The sequence below is a fragment of the Muntiacus reevesi genome, chromosome X (genome assembly GCF_963930625.1).
Source record: "Muntiacus reevesi chromosome X, mMunRee1.1, whole genome shotgun sequence".
Taxonomy (NCBI): domain Eukaryota; kingdom Metazoa; phylum Chordata; class Mammalia; order Artiodactyla; family Cervidae; genus Muntiacus; species Muntiacus reevesi.
This window is the reverse complement of record NC_089271.1, coordinates 58,721,439-58,746,417: the sequence shown is the minus strand read 5'-3', so window position 1 is coordinate 58,746,417 and position 24,979 is coordinate 58,721,439. Positions and strand designations below refer to the sequence as shown.

The following is a 24,979-nucleotide window of genomic DNA, read 5'->3' as shown; positions in this document are numbered from 1 at the left end:
CCCAAAAATACAATATTAAAAAAAAAGAAGACCAAAAAAACAAATAAAAAAAGCAAAGTCACAGTTTGCTTTAAAAATAGAGTCTTTCTTTTTTTTTTGCAAGGTAACTCAAGTAGGATAAACATAAAGATAGTCACAAATAGACACACCATAGTAAAAATGCTGAAAGTAAGAACCAAGAAGATAATCTTAAGAGCCCGTAAGAGAAAACTGTATTTTGTAATGAAGTCTTCTTTTACATATGGATATCTATCTTTGACATCATGTTCAAAGGACCCTCAGTTAAACTCATCAAATTCATTCTTAAATTTAGGTATTATATTTTGCAGTTTTAACATTTTCTTATGACTCTTTTGTGAATTTCAAATATCTGAAGAAATTCTTTCTCTTTTATCTATTTTATTTACCTATTACTTGCTTTGAACTTAATGATTGTAATCATTTTAGGCTTCTTATCTATTAACTCTAATATTTAGACATCTTTGGGCATATCTTTAATGCCTATTCTCTCCACTTTTCATCAAGTGGTCCTTGTTTTAGCTCAATACAATTCTTTTTCAGTGAATGTCAGATATGGTATAACAATTTTGCTAAGTCAAATTAGGATTATCTTCCTTCAGAAAAGCTTCAGTCTTCACTCTATTAGGTAGACATTAGGTAGATAGCATCGTGGGTGATGACCTTATTCCAATCAAGAACTGTGTTAAGTTACCTCTGGGTTGCACTTCTCCTGGTAAGGCTCAATATTTATCTGGTTTGCTGTAGGACTTTCAAGGTGTTCAACTCAGTCCTGGTGTAATTTGTGTGGCCAGTCTTCTAGTTGATCTTTAACTAATTTTTGATTAATGTTAGTGTCATAACTCAAGTGCTCTAATTTTCAGGGTCTCATAGGATTTGTCTCCTACTCCAAGTATTCCTAGTATCTACCAATTATATGAGAGGATACAAGCCAGACATTTGAGGTGTCTCCACCTCCACCAAAAGCTCTGCTGGTTCTATGACTCACAGCAGCAGCCCACACTACTGACAATACTGGATTACCAGGTCCCTACCCATACCTAGAACAGGCAAATTCTACCGAGGTAAGAAGTGGCTACAAAATTTTGCTCACCTCTTTAAGGTAATATTATCTCTGTGTTGTTATCTTCTCTATTTCCTGTTGTCTCAATAGTTCTCTGTTACATTCAAATAGAATATTTTGTTTTATCCAGCTTTTCTGGTCATTCTAGATAGAAGTACTAGATTCTATCATCTGTTGTATGCAGTTATGAACATGACCCAGTATCTGCTCCATTCTTTTCTCTGTATCTTTTCTTCACTGCTAAATTTTGCTCCCTAATATACTCTACTCTCTCCTAACTATGGCTTGCAGTTACCTTATAATGGGCTTCCCTGGTGGCTCAGACACCAAAGAAGCTGACTGCAATACAGGAGATCCAAATTCAACCCTTGGGTCAGAACGATCCCCTGGAGAAGGGAATGGCAACCCACTCCATTATTCTTGCCAAGAAAATTCCTTGGGCAGAGGAGCCTGGTGGGCTATAACCCATGGGTTTGCAAAGAGTTGGACATGACTGAATGACTAACACAGCTAGCCTGTAATAACACTTCATGATTCTTCCAGTATTTCTTCATCATGATCTTTCAGCTTTTGTGCCTGCTGTTAACTGATTTCTTTTCTTGGAACATCCTAATTCAAATTTCTGTGAGAGAACTTAATTGGCTTATGTCAACATTTGATGTCAGATTACACCTGTAATTGGGTAGCCTATGTATAGTTTTTTTTCCCCCCTTAGTTAGGTGGTCACCTTGGTTCAGTTAGTAATGGCTAAGTTGGGGAGGGGGCACATCAAGTGACCCAAAGCATGGTTACCTAAGGATGGCCCTAATAGGGCTTTGGAAGGGCATCTTCCCTTAGAAAACACTGTGCATATGTGACAGATATCACAGTTGACACATCTAGGACAGAGCCCTAGCTTGCCAGGTCATTCTAGATACCAATATCCAGAGAAAAGGAAGCACCATAATTTTCCTTTTGAAGTATCCTGATACCAAGACTACAGGGCAGCTGCCATGTCAACAAGAGGATCTAGTTGCAGGGGTGTTAACAACTCTGTGTAGGCTGGGCTAGATGTGGGAGAAAGTCTAGAGACTAAGCTGTCTTCCATTGCTCTTGACTGTCAGATTACTGGTCTTGTCAAATACTAATGCTCAGTCACCAGACTTGTGTAGGTGAGGAAAGAAGATAAACATGATTAATTTATTCATTCAACAAACACATATTAAGCACCTACTGTGTTCCAAGAACTGTTCAGGTGCTGGGAAACAACAGTGAATAAAGCAGATCAAATTTTTCTATACTTATAGAATTTATATTCCATTATAAACTTTAAAAGTACATATGGAGAATGAGAATAGCAATGATTATTGAGCACTTATTATGTATTTGTTATCATAAATATGTACACATATTAATTCATTTAAGTCTCTCATTGGGTAGCTACTAGTATTATCATCATAATTATTATCCCAGTTTTATAGTTGAAAAAAAGCAGTAAGCAGCAGGATTAGAATTGACACTCAGATGTGGTGGCTACAGATGCTCTTCCTTAAGCACAAGGCTCAACTGGCTGAATAATAAACTAGAAAAGCCTGTATCTAGAAGTTCCCCAACTCTTGTCTATGATGGAGAGGTAAATAATATGTATTTACTTTTTCAGTCATTATTTGCCAAATGTTTATAAGCCCCATTTCCTTTGGCTCCTACAACCCCAAGGAATGTACTATAATTCTAATGTATAAACCTAGAAATGAAGGCTTAATGTCTGGCCCAAGATCACACAGCTAGTAAGGAACAGAATTTAAATTTGAGCTGAAATCCTATTATTCAAAAGCCAACCTTCCTCTTTTCAGTAAACAGTGCTACCTTCTATAGCTGTCATTTTACCTGAGAGACACTGGAAATTAAAACTTTCTAAATTGAATTGAAGCATGTATTGGAATTGGTTGAGTTTATCAAGAGGACAGGTGGGAAAAGGATATGTGCTAATTATTCTGAAAACAAAAAGGATGTGATGTGTTGTAGAGTGGTTTCGCATCATGAATATACACAGATGTGCTTAAGCCATAGTTTTAGGCCAACAAAAGGAGGATCTTTTGGTCTGTTTCTCTATGGCCACAGGATGTAGGTAGGAAGGGCACAAAGTATTCTGAATCACATTGACTGCTCTCAGCCACAAGTTCCCTTTCATTTCCTTCCGACAGGCCCTAAGGACTCGGCTTGCTTTTCTCTCCTCTAAACTGCCCCTACTATTCTGTTCCTCAAGACCCCACTCTCCACAGAGTTGGGATTGAAGTGAGCTTTCCCCTCCTTTGCTGCTCTCCCTTAGAAAAACCCTTTGTAGTTGTAGAATTTTACAGTAATTCATCTCAAGTGTGTGTGTGTGTGTGTGTGTGTGTGTGTGTGTGTGTGTGTGGTTGGGAAATAGAGGCTCAGAATTGGAGGACATCATGAGGTGAGGAAAGAAAGAACACTGCAAGGAGATCAGAAGGGAAATGTAAAGAGGGCCACAGCTTCAAGAATTGAATTACCTTATTTTAACTGGGAGCTCTGCTTTACTCTCCTTGATCCCTTTGCAATAATCATGGGTGCTTCTTTGCATTCGAGCCCTTTTAAAAAATTGTCTCTGAGGGCTAGTTCACCAACCCATCACTTCCATCTTCCAAAATTTAGATTAATGTCAACCTCTTTCTCCATGAAAAAAGGAGAATGGATGAAAGAGAACCAGTATTTATTGAGAATATATCATGTGCTCAGTCATTTGATTTTATTAGAGGAAATTAAAGCTCAAAGAATTAAACTTTCCTAATAACCTATAGCTAGTAAGTGATATAGTCAGGATTTTGATCCAGGACTTTCTTACTCTAAAGTCTCGACTGTCTTCCTAGAGTGCCACAAGTCCTCTCATGTGCTCAAGTCTCAGCATTTAGACCTCCAAATACATACAGAATGGAAGATTGTCAGCTAGATAATAGAAATAGCCACCTTACAAAAATTTCTCACACCTTGTGTGAGATGTGAGTGATCTCACTGGTCTTATTGGCAGAGTGAGGAGACAAACTTATGGTCCCTATATGTGTTGTTTTTGCTGTTGTTCAGTCACTAAGTCGTGCCTGAATCTTTGTGACCCCATAGGCTGCAACACACCAGGTTCCTCTATCCTCCACTATCTCTTGGAGTTTGCTCAAATTCATGTCTATTGCATCAAGGATGCTATCTAATCATCTCATCCTCTGATACTTTTACTTTTGCTTTCAATCATTCCCAGCATTAGGGTCTTTTCGAATGAGTCGGGTCTTTTCGAATGAGTCAGTTCTTTGCGTCAGGTAGCCAAAGTACTGGAGCTTCAGCATCAGTCTTTCAAATGAATATTCAGGATTGATTTTCTCTAGGATTGACTGGTTTGATCCCCTCGCTGTCCGAGGGACTCTCAGGAGTCTTCTCCAGCACCACAATTTGAAAGCATCAGTTCTTTGGCACTCAGCCTCTTTATGGTCCAACTCTCACATCCATACATGACTACTGGAAAAATCATGTTGCTGTTCAGTCACTTAGTCATGTCTGACTCTTTGTGACCCTGTGAACTTCAGCACGCCAGGAGCCCCTGTCCTTCACCATCTCCCAGAGCTTACTCAAACTCATGTTTATTGAAATGATGACGCCATCCAACCATCTCATTTTCTGTCATCCTCTTATCCTCCTGCCCTCAATCTTTCCCAGTAGCAGGGTCTTTTTTAATGAGTTGGCTCTTTACATCAGGTGACCAAAGTATTGGAGTTTCAGCTTCAGCATCAGTCCTTCCAATGAATATTCAGGATGATTTCCTTTAGGATTGACTGGTTACATCTCCTTGCAGTCCAAGGGACTCTCAAGAGTCTTCTCCAACACCACAGTTCAAAAGCAACAATGCTTTGGTGTTCAGCCTTCTTTATGGTCCAACTCTCATATGCATACATGACTACTAGAAAAACCACAGCTTTGACTATATGGACTTTTGTTGGCAAAGTAATGTCTCTGCTTTTTAATGAGCTGTTCTAGGTTTCTCATAGCTTTTCTTCCAAGGAGCAAGAGTCTTTTAATGTCATGGCTGCAGTTGCCATTGGCAGTGATTTTGGAGGCCAAGAAAATAAAGTCTGTCACTCTTCCCATTGTTTCCCCCACCTATTTGCTGTGAAGTGATGAGACAGATGTCAAGATCTTCATTTTTTGAATGTTGAGTTTTAAGCCAGCTTTTTCACTCTCCTCTTTCACCTTCATCAAGTGGCTCTTTAGCTCCCCTTTGCTTTCTGCCATAAAAGTGGTGTCATCTGCATTTCTGAGTTTGTTGATATTTCTGTAAGCAATCTTGATTCCAACCGATGCTTCATCCATCCTGGCATTTAGCATGATGTACTCTGCATATACTTTAAATAAGCAAGGTGGCAATATACAGCCTTGACATACACCAAATTGGGAACAATTTGGAACCAGTCTGTTGTTCCATGTCCAGTTCTAACTGTTGCTTCTTGACCTGCATACAAGTTTTACAGGAGGCAGGTAAGGTGTCTGGTATTCCCATCTCTTTAGAATTTTCCAGCTTGTTGTGATCCACACAGTCAAAGGCTTTGGCATAGTCAGTGAAGCAGAAGTAGGTATTTTTCTGGAATTCTCTTGTTTCTTCTATGATCCAACAGATGTTGGCATTTGATCTCTGGTTCCACTACCTTTACTAAATCCAGTTTGAACACCTGTATGATCTCAATTTTCATACTTTTGGAGCCTTGCCTGGAGAATTTTGATCATACTTTGCTAGGGTGTGAGGTGAGTGCAATTGTGTGACAGTTTGAACATTCTTTGGGATTGCCTTTCTTTGCGATTGGAATGAAAATTGACTTATTCCAGTCCTGTGGCCACTGTTGAGTTTTCCAAATTTCCTGGCATATTGAGTGCAGCACTTTAACAGCATCATCATTTAAGATTTGAAATAACTCAACTGGGATTCCATCACCTCCATTAGCTTCGTTATTAGTGTTGCTTCCTAAGGTCCACTTGACTTCACATTCTGAAATGTCTGGCTATAGATGAGTGATCAGAACATCGCGATTATCTGGGTCATTAGGATCTTTTTTCAAAACATCTTCTATGTATACTTGCCACCTCTTCTTAATATTTTCTGCTTCTTTTAGGTTCATATGGATCTGTCCTTTATTGTGCCCATCTTTTTTTTTTTTTTTGCTTTTTTTTCTGTTTTTACTTTTATTATTATTATTTCATTTATTTTTGTTAGTTGGAGGCTAATTACTTTACAATATTGTAGTGGTTTTTGCCATACATTGTCATGAATCAGCCATGGATTTACATCTTTATGTGAAATGTTCCCTGGGAATCTTTAATTTTTTTGAAGAGATCTCTAGTCTTGAAGAGATCTAATTTTCTTGAAGAGATCTCTAGATCTCCCATTCTATTGTTGTCCCCTATTTCTTTGCATTGTTCACTTAGGAAGGCTTTATTTTCTTTTACTTTCTTTCTTTTTTTTTTTTTTAGGAAGGCTTTCTTATCTCTCCTTGCTATTCTTTGGAACTCTGTGTTCAGATGGGTGTATCTTTCTTTTTCTCCCTTGCCTTTTGCCAAATCATAACTTTGACTATATGGACTTCTGTCAGCAAAGTGATATCTCTGCTTTTTAATATGTTGTCTAGGTTTGTCATAGCTTTCCTTCCAGGAGCAAGCATCTTTTAATGGCTACAGTCACCATCCACAGAGATTTTGGAGCTCAAGAAAATAAAATCTATTGCTGCTTTCAGTTTTTTCCCTTCAGGGCTATTGTCTTTAGAACTCAGCATTCACAAACCTGATTGGTGGAGAGTAAGTGGATGCAGTGCATTGAGTCAGAATCTGTTAAAAACCAGCCTCCTGGGGATAGAACAAGTGTTGTTGGACCCAGTCGTAGCTATTAGGCATAGAGGTGCTGTCAAGTGTTACAGGAAGGAAGACTGAAATGCATATCAATGATACTTGTTCAACTTTGCTTTTCCATTATATTTATATTTTTTATATGAGTAAACTGAGGCTCAGAGTAGTTAAATCACTTGCTCATAGGCACACAACTTGTTAATGGCATAGCCAGATTTTTAACTCAGCTCTTTCTGACTCTAAGGGTATACAGACACTGCTATACTGTACCAGGGAATGTGAGGTAGGAAAGATTCAGAAGTCTAAGTCAGTTCTACAGATCATTGGTCACTTTATAAGTGGGCCAGGCCCCAGGCAAACTTATCTAAAGTTAAACCCTTATAACACAATTCATCTGAAAAGTAAAAGGAAATGAATCTGACAAGAAGTATGGTTTCTTACCCTGCAGAAATTGATCTCCAGTGGTGAAAAGGGCCAGAGCAGGTGCTGGAGTCATCAAAATATGGAACAAAGTAAAAAGCAATGGAGAGGAGGCACTACTAGGAATTGAGTTATTCCTTAGAACCAAATTAAGGTGATTCTTTGCTTTATGACCTTGTAGGTATATATGATGTGTAGGTAGGGTGGCTCAGATAAAATGGCTCAGAGAAGAAAAGACATATTCCCATCCTACCCTTCACTCTCACTCCATTCTTCTGGAGATCATATTTGGGGTATCACTAAATGTGCTTAGTAGGAAGTTTTAACATTTTTCTGGGAGTTACTGAGTTGGGAATTGGCAATTCTCTCTCCTACCTATATCCATGGAACTGGAGATTGGTGCAGACCATGTTGCTCAAGGAAATTAAATCCTTCCACAACATGATCCAGAGTCTGATATTATGTTTATGGGGCTGTGTGTGCCAATGTGGAGTAAAAGTAAAGCCCTTGTTGGGTTAGGCAAAGGAGAAAGTGATGGAAGATGGGATGAATTAGTTGGATATCTAGATCTGAGAACTACATGTTTGAGGACTTCTGAAAATTTTGTTGCTATTGTTCAGTCACTAAGTCATGCCTGACTGTTTGTGACCTCATGGACTGTAGCACACCAAGCTCTTCTGTTCTCCACTATCTCCTGGAGTTTGCTCAAATTCATGTCCATTGAGTCAGTGATGCTATCTAACCATCGTATCCTCTGCCCTCCTTTGTCCTTTTGTTTTCAACCTTTCCCAACATTAAGGTATTTTCCAATAATTCAGCTCTTTGCATCACATGGCTTAAGTATTGGAGCTTCAACCTCAGCAATAGGAGATCTTCCTGACCCAGGGATTGAACTCACATCTCCTGTTTGGCAGGCAAATTCTTTACTTAACACTGAACCACTTGGGAAGCCCTTTGAAAACTTTACACAGCCCTAAATAGTGAGTCTCCATGGTTGCCTTGAGAAAGAATTTTGGTTAAAGGAGAATAGCCAACTATCCTAGGTAAATTTTTCAGTGGAAAAGTAGATGAGTTCAAGATTATGTCTGTAGGAGGTGTAGCAGATATTAATTTCCTTGCAGTTAGCTGTCAATTTCTGCATGGTGAGCTCTGGACATGTGAAACAAGAAGTGGTGAGGATGAGTGTAAGTGAAGAGAAATCACAAACACTAGGATATATATGGAGAAGTAAATAAATTTTTAGAAGAAGAGAATGGTGCTGGCACAAGCAAATGGGAATCTAATGCAGGAGCTAAAAAGAATAATTAGGATAAGATGTCCACCACTATCAGGATGGCATCATGACTTTTGTGTGTGCTAAGTTGTTTCAGTCATGTCCGACTCTTTGTGACCCCATGGACTGTAGCCTGCCAGACTCCTCTCTCCATGGAATTCTCCATGCAAGAATATTGGGGTGGGTTGCCATTTCCTTCTCCAAGGGATCTTCCCAACCCAAGGATCAAACCTGTGTCTCTTATGTTTTCTGCATCCACAGGCAGGTTCTTTACCACTAGCACCACCTGGGAAGTCCATCATGACTTTAGGCAGGTTGTAAATTCATATTTAAGTTAGTCTCAAGGCTTTCAAAAGTTTGAGTTTCAGGGGCCAGAGTAATAAACTTTTGAGTTTGTCAGATGTTGCCAGTGCTAAGTGAATGAGACTCCAATAGTCTCCTTTGAACTGTAGTTAGGGCTTTGAAGGAGTGGACTAGACATTTTAATCTCCCAACTTTGTTAATATAGCAGAGCAATGAGATTCAACTAAATTACATTTTATAGAAATGTAAATGACAACACTTAAATTCAAATAATCAATTGCTCAAGGACCAGGATGTGTAAGAGACCTGGTTTAGTAGTAGCAGATGTGAAAGACTTTGAGCTTTCTTTGACTATAGTTATAGTTTCTTTAACTTATAAGCTCATTGACTGTTCTGTGGGAAAGTTTGTCAAAAGGTCACTGCCAACCTAACCTGCATTAATAGAAAAATAAAATCTAGAGCCAAGGAGAAGATGGTTCTGTTTCTGTGCCCTGTGCCCTGCTAAGACCAAAGTAAAATATATGTTAAATTCTAGGCTGTCCAAATTTCCCAATTAACTTGTGTTTTCTTTTGAGGTAACAGGGATGCCAAAACAAAGGCAAACGCAGAATAAAAATTTGTGTGGGAAAACCAAAGTCCAGAAAGCCAAGAGTGTTCTCAAACTGAAAGTATACATGAGAGGCAAAGTTTGGAACTGGGAAACCAGGACTAGTACGATGTAATTATGCACAAAGGAGGCAGGAACAATGTCCATTAATGTTTTTTATTGATTGACTGAGACTTAGCAACTGGGTTATTTGACCTAATTAATTTCTAAACTACAATAGTCACTAAATGGGACTAATTTAGGGAACAGATTGAAAAAGTTAAGTTGAATAGGCAGAAATACATTGCAAGTATAAAAGCAAAAGACAGAGGCCATGTACATGTCAAGTCCCTTCAGTTGTGTCCGACTCTGTGAAGCTATGGACTATAGCCTGCCAGGCTCCTCTGTCCATGGGGTTCTCCAGGTAAGAATATTGGAGTGGGTTGTCATGCCCTCCTCCAGGGAATCTTCCCTACCCAGGGATCAAACCCACGGCTCCTGCCGCTCCTGTATTGCAGGCAGATTTTTTGCTGCTGAGCCACCAGGGAAGCACAGACAGAGACCAAAGAGAAAAAAGGAAGAGGCAAATGTAGGCACCCATGACTGGCTTTGGAAATATCCCAGGAGCTCCAGGTCTAGCTGGAGTTTAGTATTTAGGGACTATGTAGGAGCCTGGTGCCCACCATTGTGCAAAAATATCCCAGTCTCAGGGGGGAGCTTGGGAAACTGGGTAGGAAAGATCAGTGGGCCCAGAAGTTAGGAATCTGGAAAAGTCTGCCTTTTTGCAGGGATATTTATTTATTTATTTATTTATTTTTTTTAAATATTATTTTATTAGTTGGAGGCCAATCACTTTACAACATTTCAGTGGGTTTTATCATACATTGACATGAATCAGCCATATAGTTACACGTATTCCCCATCCCGATCCCCGCTCCCACCTCCCTCCCCACCCGACTCCTCAGGGTCCTCCCAGTGCACCAGGCAAGAGCACCTGATTCATGCATCCCACCTGGGCTGGTGGTCCGTTTCACCATAGATAGTATACATGCTGTTCTTTCAAAACATCCCACCCTCACGTTCTCCCCCAGAGTTCAAAAGTCTGTTCTGTACTTCTGTGTCTCTTTTTCTGTTTTGCATATAGGGTTATCGCCACCATCTATCTAAATTCCGTATATATGTGTTAGTATACTGTAATGTTCTTTATCTTTCTGGCTTACTTCACTCTGTATAATGGGCTCCAGTTTCATCCATCTCATTAGAACTGATTCAAATGAATTCTTTTTAACGGCTGAGTAATATTCCATGGTGTATATGTACCACAGCTTCCTTATCCATTCATCTGTTGATGGGCATCAGTTGTGAAGTTAACCCAGTGCTCCTTTCTATACCTCCAAAAGGTGGATATTTGTAAACCCAATACAGATTGTGTGCATGCTTAGTTGCTCAGTCGTATCCAATTCTTTGTGACCCCCATGGACTGTAGCCTGCTAGGCTCCTCTGTCCATGCAATTTTCCAGGCAAGAATACTGAAACACGTTGCCATTTCTTACTCCAGGGAATCTTCTAAACCCAGGGATTGAACCCGCATCTCTTTTGTCTCTTGTATTGGCAGATGGATTCTTTACCACTGCACTTCCTGGGAACCCATCCAACACAAACTATGAGTGAGTTTCTCAAATGAGTCAGGAGTATCCTGAGCTTATTATTCTGGATAGCAGACACTCCAGGAGGCTGGGATCTTAAACCCGGGACCTTCTGCATATATCTTTTGAAATCCTGGGACAATTAGGAACCTATTTGAGAGCATTTGGGGCTCAAAATAAGAATTTTGGGACTTTATTCCTCTGACCATTTGCATGAAATCAGAAAGTTAAGAGGAAATAAATGCATCTGCCAAGGGCTTGTCCTGAGTGCTCTGACTCATTCAGTTGCAAGGGAGATGAAAGTGTGTGTTTTGCATGTATTTCCAGAGGAGGGCTTGAGTAGAACAGGGACCACAATAACAGAGAGATAATCACAATGATGACAACAAAGATATATGCACACTTGAGGCTAATTTTGAGGAGACTGCATAGAGATGCATATGACCTTTATATGTATAGCAACAACTCCCACTAGTGAATATGACAATCAATGTCATAGGCTTCTTTCATTGTTATTAGTATTACCTCCTCTTAGAGGAAGAGAGGGAGCAGAGGGGTAAGACAAGGGTGGAAGAAACTTTTCCTCTACATATGTACTCTTGTCACTATTCAATGCTTAAGCATACCAGTGTTCAGAGAGATTATATAAGTTTCTAAGAACAGTTTGTAGGCGTAGTTAGTTGTCAAACTTAGGTCTGTGTTATTCTAGACCAGTCTTTAATGCAATGCTATATTTCTTTTAATGGGTCTGAGGGTGTCAGATAAAAAAGGCAAGTGCTGAGAAATCCAGTGGATAGCCAAGATTTGCAGTTAGATTAGTAAGGGGAGGGGAAGAGATTATTAGACCAGAAAACAGTCTAAGAGGTACTAAGGGGGTTGCATATGTTATTTTTAAGTTTTGTTGCAAGACAACAAGGTAGTTGTTAGCTAGGATAACTAGCTCTTCTGATGTGCCTAGGATTTATCTGTTTTTAGTGCTAAAATTCCTATGTCCAAGAAACCGCTCAGCCTCAGGCAAACTTAGACTGTCATTTTGTTAGCTCACTTTACAAATGAAGACCATGAGTCTTTTTTTTTTTTTACCTTAAGAAAATCAATAGCTTTATTTTTCCCCAATATATACTTAGAAAACCGGTCTAAGAGGTTTCAGGAGATAGACCAGACGACTATATACAAACTCAGGAATTCCAGATTAGCAAGACAAAGTGCACAGACGACACACTCTTCCCCAGGGCCCTGGAGCCTAGGACCGTCCCAGAAGAGGTGAGGCAAGCTCCTGGATTGCTTTTGAGTTCAACTGAGGAATCGTGCTGATCTTCAGGAGTTTGCTGCTTGCATACTTATTCTTGATGGTGGTGAACTTAGTCATGTTCTCGTTGACACGCATGACGTTTTGGGCCATGTGCCGCATGACCTCCAGCACCTTGCTCTCTGTGTAGCCGGTGTAATACTGCTGCTTTAAGTTCCATTTTCCTTGGCCTAGAACCTTCTGGGACAGGCAGGAAGAGGCTGCCGCCACCTTGGAAGGGTGATAGTGCACCATGTCATAGTCAACGAGAGTCAGCTCCATCAAGTATTTGGCTAAAATGTGCTGTTCAACATCGACCTCCTCAGATTTCGATACCCGCCTTAAGAAATGTAGTGGTAACGGTCGACCCAGCTCAAATTTCAGTTCCTTCAAAACCAGAGTTTCCATTTCTCGAATTTGAGAACTGGTATAAGCATTGTCAGTGATGTAAACAAAGTCTTTGATGTTTGGAGAAAACATTTCCTCATACTTGGAAGCCAAGAGCAGTGCCGTAATGCCAACCAGTTGAAGCTTCTTATGAGAGACTGGCGTTCAGCCAGTAAATATCGGTCCATGATTGCAACACACATGTACAGCGTTTCCTGCAGCAGCCTGAACTTGGAGCGCACTTGCACCAGTCAGTCCATCAGGATGGCACACATGCGGCCATTTATATCTCTCCCATCTAGGAAATGTGTTTATGGACTGCAACACCTCAAGCTGCCTTAGATACTGGTAGATATCCTTCACATAGTCGCTGAAGAGCTGAGGGTTCTCCCAGTCCTCAGTATCAATATCCTCAATTTTGCAGAGCAAGGCATCAGAAAAAGCTTGGCAGAGGTTCTCTTCCTTCATGGAAATGTCCTGAGGTGTGGGAGAAGGACCTTTTGGAGCCAACACATCCATCTGCACTGGTTTCACAGAAGCAGTCGGTTTCAGGTGCTTGTTGACATTTGTTGTTTTGGTGGGTGGAACAGGTACTTTAGTGTTCTGGGCTTTCTTAGCTACTTGTGACTCAGGTTGTGACCCAATTTCCAATTTCTTCTAAAAATGCCCGCCTGATAGTCACATGACTTTTACGTTTAGAATTAACTCCTGTGTCATTATTCTCTAAACTGGTGGACACCGTCAGGTGTCGGAGCAGCACCATGAGGAAACGGACAGGCAAGAGTGGCAGCCCTGCCCAGGGAAGGACGTGAACTGGACACAGAGCACTAGCTTCCACCGTGCCGTTAGGACTGCGCTCCGGCCCGCAAGCTGGGGATCTTCCGACCATGAGTCTTATAAAGGTGAATAACTCATTCAGTGCCCTGAAATTAGCAAGAAACATAAGCAAGAAACATAGAAATGACAACAAACTCCAACAGTCAAATCTTTCAGTTTCACAATGCTATATCCATGCTGTCTCTCCAGCAGCTCAAGGGGGCTAAGGAGGTGGTCTGGTAGTTTGGAAGGCTTTAGCTTTGATGTCATCTATTCATTTAGTAAACATTCATTAAATGTCAATCATTATGAAAAGTGCTGGGAATGGCTTCAGGGGGCAGACAAAGTGAAAAATGGCTTCAGTGGAGAGTATAATGACTATATGAACCAGGCACTCTAGCAACACAGAGCCAAAGTCTGTATTCTTCCTGGAGGGATCAGAAAAAGGCTTCTTAGAGGAAGTGATATTTGAAGTGAGTCTTGACTGATAACTAGGAACTTATCAGGAAGGCAATTTTGTCTAAGCAAAGACAAAAAAAAGAGCATGGACATTTCTGGGATTTTAACAAAATTGAGAGCAGGATGGGAAAGGGAGTGATAAGAGAAGAAATTGGAGATGTAGCAAAGGATAATTTATCCGCCCTACAAATATTTATAGAATATTTATTGTGTTCCATACACTATTGTGAGTACTAGGAATAGAGTAGTAGACTCACTAGGCATTAGTGAGTCCGTAGGCAAAGTCCATAGGCAAATAGTCCATTAGGCAAAGTCCTAATGTTATGGAGCTTACTGTCTAGTATAAGAAGACAAGCAATCAACAAACAAGAAAATACCAGATAGTTATAAGTGCTGTGCAAAAACAAAATAAGGTGGTATGATAGACTCACTGGGTGGATCTTAATTTGAGTGGTCCATGAAGGCCCCTCTAAGAAGATGGCATTTAAGCTGAGATCTAAATGATGAGAAGAAACTAGGCATGAGACATTAGGAAAGAAGAGCGTTTGGGGCAGTGGAAATTGCTTCAGGAATATCCTAAGATGGGAATGAACTCGATATGTTTGAAGAACAGAAATCAGAGGTGAAGGTTTAGCAGGGGGTAGGAGCATATTATTTAGAGTCTAATATGTCATTTTCTTTGAATGAGATAGTATCTCATTGGAGATACTGAGCAGATGAACACCATGGTTTAATTTGGATTTCTAAAGGACTACTATTGCTGTCATGTGGGCTTCCCAGGTTGCTTAGTGGGTAAAGAGTCTGCCTGCTAATGCAGGAGATATAGGTTCAATCCTTGGGTCAGGAAGATTCCCTGGAGGAAGGCATGGCAACTTATTCCAGTACACTTGCCTAGAGAATTCCATGGACAGAGGAGCTTGATGGGCTACAGTTGATAAGGTCAGAAAGAGTTGAACATGACTGAAGCAACTGAACATGCATGCACACATGGCTGTCATGTGGAGAGTAGGCTGTAGGGAAGCAAGAGTGAAGCAGTTAGAAGGTTATTGTAACAGGGATTCTCTAAATGACAGAGGTTATGGTGGATCAGCCAAGTGTGATAGCTATAAATGTAGTGAAAATGTAAAGTGTACAGATTCAAGATGTGTTTTAGAGGTCCATGTAGACAGAAGTTGCTAATGGACAAAGAATAAAGGAAAGAGAGAAAGCAAGGATGACCATAAGGCTTTGGCTTAAGCAACTGGGTGGTATAATGAAGTACCCCATGTTCCATGTTGAGTTTGAACTTCATTCTAAAGACAATAGGAGTTTTGATGTTAAAGAAAGGAAACAATACAGTCAAATTTGTGTTATAGAACAGCTATTACAACTAAGTGAAGAATGGATTCAAGAGGCAAGAGACTAGAAGCCAAGAACTCTTTTCTGGCATATGCAATAGGCAATTGCAATAGTCCAGAAGATAAATTATGAATCTGAATTAAGACAGTGGCTATGGAAATAGAGAAAGGGATTGATTGGATATCTCCTAGCCAAGTGGAAACCAGAAGACTAGTGATAGGGGGCTTCTCAGGTGGCACTAGTGATAAAGAATCTGCCTGCCAATGCAGGAGACATAAGAGATGTGGGTTTGATCTCTGTGTCAGGAAGATCCCCTGGAGGAGGGTATGACAATCCACTCCAGTATTCTTGCCTTGAGAATCCCATGGACAGAGGAGCCTGGTGGGCTACAGTTCATAGGGTCTCATAGAGTCAGGCACAACTGAAGCAACTTAGGATGCAATGATAAAGGGTTGCTGAGTAAGGAAGAAAAGGGTTTGAGTTCCAGATCCACCAATTACCAGTGTGTGAATCTATGTGTTGAATAAATGATGAAGGAATAATTATGATTTCAGGAAAACTTTACCTCTCTTGCCTTAGTTTTCTACCTGTAAAGTAAGGATGTGCTACATCAATCTGTTGTTATGAGAATTAAACTTATTTATGAACTGAAAAAAAAATAAAGTCAGTCTCTTGTAGGCAACATATAGTTGAAAAATCTTTTGTAACGCCCCCTTTATCCCCCAACTATGAGCCTCATACATAGCAGGCACTGATAAATGTCTATCCATTGTGAGGCAGGCTTATGCAGACAACTTATGAGGAGCTCAGCATCTATGGGATACATAACACAAGGGGAGTGGCAGGTCATGAATTTGGGACAATTATTTAATGACTATGAGCTGTCCCTCATATATGTCCCTTACCAATCTTTCATGATGTTGCTTGATTGGGACTTGCAGACTGAAATCCTTACCTAGTATATTTATCCTTTGGATAAGCCAACCACATGTGTGCTCATAGAGAGGTGGTTATTGAGAGCTTCTGCTACCTAATAAAAACATGTTAGGATTAGATTGGCCCTCAAAATCTTTAAGCAAGTTGTTGAAAACTTTTTTTTTTACTAGTTAATCCCTTTTTTTCCAATGAAGCTTTAGTTTGGAGTCTCCTTATACTATAGACAGAAAAAAACAGCAGAATTGCTCTGGTTGAAGTAAGTGTGATAGGCCCAAACAACTATAGATGACAATTAGAAAACCATTTAATCAGAACTTGTTACTATTAATAAATCTCTCTTCTCTATTTATCATTTAAGGAAGGTAAGTTCCAGAGAAGATAAGTGACTTAATTAGCTAAGATCATAGATCTAGAAAGTGATATAGTAAAATCTATTAATTTACTCCTCTACCAGCTTACTATTTCTCATTAACATAAAACTTAGCTTGGCCCTTAGTTTAGCCAGCTTCCACTCTGAGCCCCAGAAAGCAGATATCTGCCACTAGAGGACTGACTTTTAGGGGTAAGGAAAGATATGGAGGCTAAAGCACTAAGTAGGAAGGGAGAAATAGAATCTTTGTTCTAATCTTTGGGATGGTCCCAGAAAGGCAGAAATCCATATTCAAGATAGGAGTTTTTTTTTTTTTTTCTTAACATGTTTCTGTTGTGAGAGAGAGAGAACGTGAGTGAGAGACAAGAGAGGAGAGGAAAGGAGACAGGACAAGAGGAGGAGAGAGTCCAGACTCTAAAATCCCGTCCTCAATCAGTCTGTGAGGTCCAGAAGTAAATTTCAGAGGGAGCAGTGTGAAAGAAGGAAGACTTGATGACCAAACCTTACTGTGGAGCTCTAGTCCTGTTGAGATAGGCTAGATCTCATAGAGCCAGGAGGGCTCTATTTTTTTCCCTAGTAGGCAAATCTAAGGCCTCTTTGCTAGTTCTCATCTGATTTTCTAAAAGATAGGAAGAGCAACCAACCCTCAAAGTAAACTGCTATATGTTTTTTCTTTTCTTTTTTAAATTAGTTGGAAGCTAATTACTTCACAACATTTCAGTGGGTTTTGTCATACATTGATATGAATCAGCCATGGAGTTATACGTATTCCCCATCCCGATCCCCCCTCCCACCTCCCTCTCCACCCGATTCCTCTGGGTCTTCCTAGTGCACCAGGCCCGAGCACTTGTCTCATGCATCCCACCTGGGCTGGTGATCTGTTTCACCATAGATAATACACATGCTGTTCTTTCGAAACATCCCACCCTCACCTTCTCCCACAGAGTTCAAAAGTCTGTTCTGTACTTCTGTGTCTCTTTTTCTGTTTTGCATATAGGGTTATTGTTACCATCTTTCTAAATTCCATATATATGTGTTAGTATGCTGTAATGTTTGTTATCTTTCTGGCTTACTTCACTCTGTATAATGGGCTCCAGTTTCATCCATCTCATTAGAACTGATTCAAATGAATTCTTTTTAATGGCTGAGTAATATTCCATGGTGTATATGTACCACAGCTTCCTTATCCATTCATCTGCTGATGGACATCTAGGTTGCTTCCATGTCCTGGCTATTATAAACAGTGCTGCAATGAACACTGGGGTGCATGTGTCTCTTTCAGATCTGGTTTCCTCAGTGTGTATGCCCAGAAGTGGGATTGCTGGGTCATATGGCAGTTCTATTTCCAGTTTTTAAAGAAATCTCCACACTGTTCTCCATAGCGGCTGTACTAGTTTGCATTCCCACCAACAGTGTAAGAGGGTTCCCTTTTCTCCACACCCTCTCCAGCATTTATTGCTTGTAGACTTTTGGATAGCAGCCATCCTGACTGGCGTGAAATTGCTATATGTTTTTTGAAACGGGAAGCTGCAAAGCTGAAAGAGTGAAGCTTGATGGGCATTTCAAGCAGTATTTCTCAACAGCTGATCTGCAGATTCTCCTTAAAATGATGACATGTGCTTTAAATCTCTCACATTTTTGATTCTGTGGGGACAATAGAAATTTCTCTAGTTTAGCAATGAAACCAAGGTCTTGGATGATAGAACTAGTCAGTTGAAATACCTATCACATTTGGAGAGAACATAACTTTCACGTGAATCAGAGCAGAGTCTCAGATTCAACAAGTAACTGGGTTAAAAACTGTCAAAACCAAAGCAGGAAAGAAAAGTAATCCCACACTCCAAACGGCTTATTGAATTTTCCACCCCAGTTCCAGAATTAGGTGAGTAGGCAGAAGGAATTCATGACTTCAGCTAGAAGAGGCTGGGGGAGGGCAGAAGCTCACAGCTACCAGGATTTGATGTTCTCCCTCAAAGCATTCATGCTGTATACTCTGACTGCATTTACTCTGGGACTTTGATCTTGATTGTTTTGCTAAGTATGTTTTCCCACTGAGAAGTGAATAAGCTGACATGAATACTCAACTTGTTCAGGACTGATATTACTCACTGAAAATTAATAAATAGAATCTGATTTATGAATTAGTCTTTTGTGGCTCAGTGAGTGTAAGTCAGTTTCTTGGGGTCCAATTCATCCTCAGGAAAACTGTTGTAATGGTGCTTATTAATCTGTAAGTTTTACTTTTTTATTTTTAAAATTTTATTATTAATTTTTACTTTATGATATTGTATTGGTTTTGCCATACATTGACATGAATCCACCATGGGTGTACATGTGTTTCCCATCCTGAACTCCCCTCCCACCTGCCTCCCCATCCCATCCGTCTGGGTCATCCCCGTGCACCAGCCCTGAGCACCCTGTATCATGCATTGAACCTGGACTGGCAATTTGTTTCACATATGATAATTTGCATGTTTCAATGCCATTCTCCCAAATCATCCTACCCTTGTCCTCTCCCACAGAGTCCAAAAGACTGTTCTATACATCTGTGTCTCTTTTGCTATCTCACATAGAGGGTTATCCTTACCATCTTTCTAAATTTCATATATATGCATTAGTATACTGTATTGGTGTTTTTCTTTCTGGCTTATTTCACTCTGTATAATAGGTTCCAGTTTCATCCACCTCATTAGAACTGATTCAAATGTATTCTTTTTAATAGCTGAGTACTGTTCCATTGTGTATACATACCAATCTGTAAGTTTTAAATGGGATCTGTCAGAATAGAATGAGCTATTCAAATGTAAAGTAGGTTAGGGTCAGTTCAGCCATGGCTTGACTGGCGGAACAATACAAAATTCTTAACATATGGCTAATGGGGGGACTACAAAGAGAAGGAATCGAATATGGAGCAGAAAAGTTATTTGAAGCCTAGTAGCCACTGTCAGAAGGCAATGGCAACCTACTCCAGTGCTCTTGCCTGGAAAATCCCATGGACGGAGGAGCCTGGTAGGCTGCAGTTCATGGGGTCATGAAGAGTTGGACACAACTGAGCAACTTCACTTTCACTTTCATTCATTGGAGAAGGAAATGGCAACCCACTCCAGTGTTCTTGCCTGCAGAATCTCAGGGACGGCAGAGCCTGGTGGGCTGCCATCTGTGGGGTCGCACAGAGTCGGACACGACTGAAGCGACTGAAGTGGCTGTCAGCAGCAGCAGCCACTGACAAACTTTCCTGCATTACCAACCCCGTGTGTGTTTAGTTGCTCAGTCCTGTCTGACTCTTTGCAACCCCATGGAATGTAGTCTGCCAGGCTCCTCTGTCCATGGGAATTCTCCAAACCAGAATACTGGAGTGGGTTGCCATGCTCTCCTCCAGGGGATCTTCCCAAGCCAGGAATCGAACCCAGGTCTCCCGCATTGCAGGCGGATCCTTTTTCAGCTGAGCTACTCAGAAAGCCCTTATGTGAAGAACAAATGGCTGACAACTCACACAATTTGGCAAAGGAAATCACATTACAGATTCATTCACCACATCAGAACCCAAAGAAGATAAACATGAAGAAACTACACTTGAATATATAAGAGGCAATCTTCTAGAAATGAAAGATAAAAAGAAATCTAGAAAATAGCCAATTTCAAATAATACCTTATATATGGAACAGTTTAAATATATGAAGCAATTCAAATCATAATATTCAGAATTCATGAAGTTCAGAGGAGAGTGGAGGAGTATCATTAAAGTGCTGAAAGAAAAACTATCAGTTTAGAGTTCTACATCTAGTAAAAATAACCTTCAAGAATGGAGGTAAAATTAAGATATTCTCAGATAAAGGAATTCTGAAATAACTCATTGCCACTAGATCTAGACTATACAAAAACTAAGCAGGATTCTTCAGGTTGTAGAAAAGTCGTGCTAGAGGGAAACCCAGATCTTTGGGTCTAAATGAAAAGCATCAAAAATATAAATATCTGGGTGAATATAAAAAAGTATTTTTTCTCTTACTTTCTTTAAAACACGACTTACTGTATTTGTGTGTGAGTAAGATTGACTTAAGTTTATAATGTATGTAGATTAGTACACATAGTTATATGTATTAAATATTGTATAAAAGATTGAGGATTGCTGTAATAATAAATGTATATGTTGCCAGATTTATATTTTCTATGAAGTGGAAAACTATTAACTCCAAACACAAGGTGAAAAGTTAGGTATGTAACCTACAATCTGTAGGATAACCACTTAAAAATGCAAATAAGATTAGCTAAAAAGCCAATAGATAAAATGAATATCTAAAAGATGTTTACAATGAAAAAAAATAGCAAATCCAAAAGAAGACAGGAAAAGGAAATAGGACAAAAGCTAGAAGAGACAAATAGGAAAAAAAAAGAATAAAATAATATTCTTAAGTTCAACCATTTCAATTAATTGCATTAAATGTTAATAGACTAAGTGCTCTAACAGAAAGGTAGGGATTATCAAAATGCACTAAAAAAGCAAACCAAGCTATATGTTATCTACAAGAAGCACACTATAAATGTAAAGACTCAGAGGTTGAAAGAAAATGGATTCAAATGGCTATGCCTGGCAAATAATCATATGAAGTCTGAAATGGCTGTATTAACAACATAAAATAGACTCCATAATAAGAAATATTACCCCAAAAGATTGCTATTTCATAAATGCAAAATGACATATTCATCAGGAATAAAAATCATAAACATGAATATGATTAATAAAAAAGCCTCAAAGTACATAAAGCAGAAACTAGCAGAGCTAATGGGACAAATAGGCAATTGAGCCATTGTAGTAAGAGGTTTTAACACCTTTCTCTCAGAAATTTATAGAAAAAGAAAACAAAAAGTCAGTAAAGATATAGAGGATCTAAACAATGAAATCAAACACCTTGACATTTAAATTTATAGAAAAGACCATGCAAACTCTTCTGACTGCATACTCTTTTCAAGTGCTCATTGTACATTCACCGAGATACCATAAAACAAGTTCCCCAAAAGACTGGTTCATAAAACAAGTCACAATAAATTGAGAAATTTAAATCATATAGAGAATGAAATCATATTGAGAATGTTCTACGACCCTAATAGTGTTAAACTACAAGTGTTGCAAGATAGCTAGAAAAACAATAAGTAGTTAGAAATTAATCAACAAACTTCTAAATAAAGAAGAAATCACAAAGGAAATTAGAACATAGTTTGAATGGAACAATTAAAATACAACATATCAAAATGTGTGGGATCCAGCTAAAAGCTGTGCTTGTATGACAATTTATAACTTTATATGCTTAAATTGGAAAATAAGAAATGTTATAAGTTAATGAAGTAAAGCTTAATTTTGAGACTCTAGGAAAAATAAAGTATGCTTAAACTAAGAAAAAGATATAAAAAAATAAAGATAGAGGCAGAAATAAATGGAATATAAAAAAGGCAAATGATAGAACAAATTAAGAAGGCCACAAGTTAGTTCCTTTATAAAGTTTAATAAATAGTGACTTCCTTGGTGGTCCAGTGGCTAAGACTCCAAGTTCCCAATGCAGGGAGGCCAGGCTTGAAGCCTGGTCAGAGAACTAGTTCCCACATGTCACAACTAAGTGTTCGCATTGCACAACTAAAGATTCCACATGCTACAAGTAAAGCTCCCACATGCAGCAATGAAGGTTGAAGATCCTGCAAGCCATGACTAAGACCCAGAACAGCCAAATAAATAAATATTTTTAAAAAGCTCAACAAATAAAAAAATTCAACAAACTGATAATACCCTAGTAAGACTAAACAAGGAAAACAAATCAACAATGAAAGCAGCATTACCACTACATTTCTTTTCTTTTTTTAAAAATTTTTTCCAATTATTTTTATTAGTTGGAGGCTAATTACTTTACAATATTGTAGTGGTTTTTGCCATACATTGACATGAAGCAGCTGTGGATTTAATGTTTCCCACCCTGTTCAGGATGGGGAACCACTACATTTCTTACAAACACTAGTATACAATAATATGGACAACTCTATTCCAAAATTTCAGCAATTTAGATGAAATGAAAATATTTATTTTTTAAAAAAATTCACCAAAATTCACTCAACATTAAACAGAAAATCTGAATAGTTTTATGTCTATTAAAGAAATTGCAGTTATCATTAATAGCTCTTTCTTTTATTTATTTTTGTTAGTTGGAGGCTAATTACTTTACAATATTGTAGTGTCTTTTTGTCATACATTGACATGAATCAGCCATGGATTTACACGTATTCCCCATCCCGATCCCCCCTCCCACCTCCCTCTCCACCCAATTCCTCTGGGTCTTCCTTGTGCACCAGGCCCATAATACCTCTTTCATAAAGAAAAATTGCAAGGCCATTCATATATTTTACTGTTGAATTCTATCAAACATTACAAGAATGAATAATACTAATTTATAACACAAAAATTTTTCAGAGGATAGAAGATGAAGGAAGATTTCCCAATTCATTTTAATAGACCAGCATAACCTCAATACCAAAAGCTGATAAAGGCATTAAAAAAGAAAAACAAACAAACAAACAAAAAAGGCTTCCAGTTCAAGATTGTGAGAAAGAAGGATATACACTCATATCCTCCTGCCAGAGCACCAGCTGTGGGACAACTATTGAAAAGAGGACACTGGAACTTACAAAAAAAAAAAAAAAAAAAAAAACCTCAAGCCAAAAGACAAGCCACAGTAAGACAGTAGGAGGGGCACAATCACAGTAAAATACAATCCCATACCTGCCAGGTGGGTGACCCACAAACTGGAGAACAATAATACCATGAAGTTCTCCCACCGTTGTGAAGGTTCTGAACCCCACATAAGGTTTCCCAGCCTGAGGACTCAACAAAGGGACAGGAAATTCCCAGGGAATCTGACCTTGATGGCCAACGGGTTTTTTTCTTTTTTCTTTTTGATTTATTTTTTTAATTGAAGGACAATTGCTTTACAGAATTTTGCTGTTTTCTGTCAAACCTCAACATGAAAAAGCCATAGGTATACATATATCCCTTCCCTTTTGAATTTCCCTCCCATCTCCCTCCCCATCCCACCCCTCTAGGTTTATACAGAGCCCCTGTTTGAGTTTCCTGAGCCATACAACAAATTCCCGCTGGCTATCTATTTTACATATGGTAATGTAAGTTTCCATGTTATTCTTTCCATCCATCTCACCCTTTTCTCCCCTCTCCCCATGTCCATAAGTCTATTCTCTATGTCTGTTTCTCCACTGCTGCCCTTTAAATAGCTTCTTCAGTACCATTCTTCTAGATTCCAAATATATGTGTTAGAATATGATATTTATCTTTCTCTTTCTGACACACTTTACTCTGTATAATAGGTTCTAGGTTCATTCACCTCATCAGAACTGACTCAAATGTGTTCCTTTTTATGGCCAAGTAATATTCCATCATGTATATGTATCACAACCTCTTTATCCATTCATCTGTTGATGGACATCTAGGTTGCTTCCATGTTCTAGCTATTGTAAATGGTGCTGCAATGAACAATGGGATACATGTGTCTTTTTAAATTTTGCTTTCCTCAGGGTACATGCCTGGCAGTGGGATAGCTGGGTCATATGGTGCTTTTATTCCTAATTTTTAAAGGAATTTCCATACCGTCTTAAATAGTGGCTATATCAATTTACATTCCCACCAACAGTGCAAAAGCATTACCTTTTTTTCCTCATCCTCTCCAGCATTTATCATTTGTAGACTTTTTGATGATGGCCATTCTGACCTGTGTGAGGTGATATCTCATCGTAGGTTTGATTTGCATTTCTTTAATAATGTGCAGTGTTGAACATCTTTTCATGTGTTTGTTAGTCATCTGTATGTCTTCTTTGGAGAGATGTCTGTTTAGGTCTTTCTCCTACTTTTTGATTGGGTTGTTTATTTTTCTAGTATTGAGTTGTATGAGCTGCCTATATATCTAGGAAATTAATCCTTTCTCAGTTGTTTCATTTGCTATTATTTTCTCCCATTCTTAGTGTTGTCTTTTCATCTTGCTTACAGTTTCCTTTGCTGTGGAAAAGCTTTTAAGTTAGTCAGGTCCCACTTGTTTACATTTGTTTTTATTTCCATTACTCTAGGAGGTGGGTCATAGAGGGTCTTGCTTTGATTTATATCATCAAGTGTTCTGCCTATGTTTTCCTCTAAGAGTTTTATAGTTTCTGGCCTTACAT

At 39.0% G+C, this 24,979-nt stretch overlaps 1 protein-coding gene and 1 pseudogene across 1 annotated transcript in view; one reads left to right on the top strand and one right to left on the bottom strand.

Annotated features, from left to right (window-relative positions):
- OPHN1 (oligophrenin 1) overlaps window positions 1-24,979 on the top strand; it is a 734,952-nt gene that overhangs the window by 644,273 nt on the left and 65,700 nt on the right. The window lies entirely within an intron of this gene.
- On the bottom strand, window positions 12,249-13,618 carry LOC136154020 (G2/mitotic-specific cyclin-B2 pseudogene; annotated as a pseudogene).